Source organism: Bos grunniens, chromosome 3 (assembly GCF_055505025.1).
Source record: "Bos grunniens cultivar Pamir isolate PY7600 chromosome 3, Bosgru_T2T1.0, whole genome shotgun sequence".
NCBI lineage: Eukaryota > Metazoa > Chordata > Mammalia > Artiodactyla > Bovidae > Bos > Bos grunniens.
In genome coordinates, this window is record NC_141167.1 from 56,722,956 (window position 1) to 56,726,916 (window position 3,961).

At 41.3% G+C, this 3,961-nt stretch overlaps 1 pseudogene across 1 annotated transcript; it reads right to left on the minus strand.

Annotated features, from left to right (window-relative positions):
• Nucleotides 1-982: 982 nt before the first annotated feature.
• Nucleotides 983-2,809, minus strand: LOC147375663 (ferritin light chain pseudogene; annotated as a pseudogene). The gene has a single exon (XR_015161578.1). The product of XR_015161578.1 is annotated as a ferritin light chain pseudogene (transcript).
• Between the last annotated feature and the right edge of the window lie 1,152 nt (nt 2,810-3,961).

Sequence of the window (3,961 nt, forward strand, 5' to 3'; positions counted from 1 at the left end):
ATATATGTGGTTTTTGACTGATTGAAATATGTTCTTTTCAACTTAATAACAATTAGAATTCATCATAGGATTGAAGAACCATGTGAAAAGATACTTTTCATATGACAATTTTGTCTTGAAGTAATCTTGGTTTTTTTTTAAGAGTCATGTCTCTTACTGAGTGGACCTTAATTTGATATTTCACATTTAATATTTCATCTTACTATTTGCTGAGTTCCAGTAAAAAATTAATACTTTGATTCCCTCATTCTCTAGAAAAGGAAACACAATCTAGTATAGGTAATAATTTCACAAAGAGAAAAAAAACATGGCTACAAGAAAAGTGAAATTAGAGATACTAGAGATTAGATTATAGAAAAAGTTGATTTATATACTTACATTTATATAATATGTAAATAAAATTTATATACTTATACTATTCATCTAATAAAATATATCATTATATATAAAAATTCTGTATTTGTAGAGTAAAATATACTCTTTATATAATCTGACCTCTAATACCACTTTTTATTTTTCTTGTAGCCATGCTTTCTCTTTTTTTATGAAAAGAGACTTCAAAATCTTGGTACTTAAAGAGACTTGTAAGATTGACTACGGCTTTTGCAATAAGTTGTATACATACTGAGGACGGCATGACAATCCACTCGAGTATTCTTACCTGGAGAACGCCATGGACAGAAGAACCTAGTAGGTTACAGTCCATGAGGTCACAAAGAGTTTGACACAAATGGAATGACTTATCTAACACACACATAGAGAGAGATACAAGGCATATATTAAAAAGGGAGCCTAGCAAAGAGCTGAAACTTTACTGTGAATTTTGAAAAAATAAGAAATTCCTAGTTTCCCTATATTATAGCTATATATGAGAAGAAAGATAAGTTACATAGAAAACATGCTGGATCGTATTGCTGAAGGTTCTAATTCCTACTAAAGATACTTATAGTTAATTAGATTTAGATTCAATATAAACCTTGAAGATCTTTGATCAGAGAATTGTTGTGACTGGAGCTTTGTTTTAAGAAAAATAATTTGTTACCAATGAGTAAGATATTCAGAGAGACTGAGGTAAGAGGTAAGGAAATATCTGAGGAAGTTACATTTTTGCATAGGTAGTCTTCCTTTTGTATATAGGTTGTATATAGGTTGTATAAAGGTTGTCTAATAATATATCCTTGTGATGTATCTTCATGTCTTTGTATGTAGTACAAAATAAATTTAGTTCAGTTCAGTTCAGTCATTCAGCCATGTGTGACTCTTTGTGACCTCATGGGCTGCAGCACACCAGTCTCACTGTACATCACCATTTCACAGAGCTTGTTCAAATTTATGTCCATCGAGTTGGTGATGCTATCTAACCATCTCATCCTCTGTTGTCCCCTTCTCCTCCTGCCTGCAATATTTCTCAGCATCAGGATCTTTTCCAATGAGTCAATGCTTCACATCAGGTGGCCAAGGTATTGGAGCTTCAGCATCAGTCCTTCCAATGAATACTCAGGACTGATTTCCTTCAGGATTGATTGGTTTGATCTCCTTATAGTCCAAGGGACTCTCAAGACTCTCAAGATACTCTTCTCCAATACCACAGATCAAAAGCATCAATTCTTTGGTGCTCAGCCTTCTTCACAGGCCAACTCTCACATCCATATGTGAGTACTGGAAAAACCATAGCTTTGGCTATATGGACCTTTGTTGGCAAAGTAATGTCTCCACTTTTTAATATGCTGTTTGGTTGCTCATGGCTTTTCTTCCAAGGAACAACAGTCTTTTAATTTCATGGCTGCAGTCATGATCTGCAGTGGTTTTAGAGCCCAAGAAAATAAAATCTCTCACTATGTCCATTCTTTCTCCATCTATTTGCCATGAAGTGATGGGAACTGAAGTCATGATCTTCAGTTTTTTAATGTTTTTTTTTTTTTTTTTTTATGCTGCAAAAAGCTTTATTGTTTCCATATGGTCCAAGGCTTGAGAGAGGGCTCCAGGGTGTTAAAAAAGCTGCCTAGTAGCTGCAGAGAGGGGCTTCAGGCAGCCCTGATGTTAGGTGGGTTCTTCAATGGCCACTGGTCTCCAGAAGCTCCTAGTCGTGCTTGAGGGTGAGCCTTTCAAAGAGATACTCGCCCAACCCAGCCTGGGGACCAGCCAGCCTGCGGAGGTTGGTCAGGTGGTCACCCATCTTCTTGATGAGTTTCACTTCCTCATCTAGGAAGTGGTTCTCCAGGAAGTCACAGATGTGGAGGTCTCCTCGGGCAGAAGCCAGGCCATGCAGATCCAACAGGGCTTGATTCAGGTTCTTCTCTACGAGAAGGGCGGCCTCCATAGCGTCCTGGGTTTTACCCCACTCATCTTGAGATGGCTTCTGCACGTCCAGGAAGAGGGCGCGGCCGCCACGCTGGTTTTGCAGTTTCAAGAGACTCCGCGCCCTCGCGCTTCTCCTTGGCCAATTCGCGAAAAAAGTGACCCACACCCTCCAGGGCCACATCGTCGCGGTCGAAATAGAAGCCCAGAGAGAGGTAGGTGTAGGAGGCCCGCAGTTGCATGTTAACCAGGCGGTTGACGGCGGCCTCCACCTCGGTAGAATAATTCTGACGAATCTGGGAGCTCATGATTGGTCGGTAATAATAAGGAGTTAAAAAATGGTGGCTGGTCCCGGTGATCGCGGACAGCTGAGTGGCTGACTCCGAAGGTTGCGACTGGAAAAAAGGTTGGAGGGTGGTCGGAGGCTGGAGCAAGGGGCGTCCCTGGGTCTGTTCCGTCCAAGCACTGTTGAAGCAAGAGACAGATCCGCGGGGCCGCCGAGCGCACTTCCTAATGTTGAGTTTTAAACCAGCTTTTTCACCCTCCTTTTTCACTTTCATTAAGAGGCTCTTTAGCTCCTCTTCACTTTTTGCCATAAGGGTGGTGTCATCTGAATAACTGAGGTTATTGATATTTCTCCTGACAATCTTGATTGCAGCTTTCACTTCATCCAGCCCAGCACTTGCATGATGTATTCTGCATATAAGCTAAATAAGCAGGGTGACAATATGCAGCCTTGATGTACTCCTTTCCCAATTCGGAACCAGTCAGTTGTTCCATGTCCAGTCCTAACTGTTGCTTCTTGACCTACATACAGATTTCTCAGGAGGCAGGTGAGGTAATCTGGTATTCACATCTCTTTAAGAATTCTCCACAATTTGTTGTGATCCACCCAATAATAGGCTTTGGCATAATCAATGAAGTAGATGTTTTTCTGAGATTCCCTTGCTTTTTCTATGATCCAGCGGATGTTGGCAATTGATGTCTAGTTTCTCTGCCTTTTCTAAATCCCGCTTGAACATCTGGAAGTTCTTGGTTCGTGTACTGTTGAAGCTTCTTGGAGGACACACAAAAAAACCTTGTGTGCACCAGGAGCCAGTAGAAAGAAGCAGTGAACCCACAGGAAACTAAGCCAGACTTGCCTGTGAGTGTTCAGGAGTCTCTAGTGGAGGTGTGGGTTGGCAGTGGCCTGCAGTAGGGTCAGAGGCACTGAATACAAAAGTACTGGGAGGTGCCTCAGGGCAAACTACAGTGAGGGAACACAGCCCTGCCCATCAACAGAAAATTGGATTAAAGATTTACTGAGCATGGCCCCACCCATCAGAGCTAGACCCAGATTCCCCCATAGCCAGTCCCTCCCATCAGGAAGCTTCCATAAGCCTCTTCTCCTTATCCATTAGAGAGCAGACAGAATGAAAACCACAATCTCAGAGAACTAACCAAATTGATCACATGGATCACAGCCTTATCTAACAATGAAGTTATGAGCCATGCCATTTAGGGCCAGCCAAGATGGACGGGTCATGGTGAACAAAACGTGGTCCACTGGAGAAGGAAATGGCAAACCACTTCAGTATTATTGCCTTGAGAACCCCATGAACAGTATGAAAAGGCAAAAAAAAAAACAAAAAAAACAAAAAAAAAACAACACTGAAAGATGAAC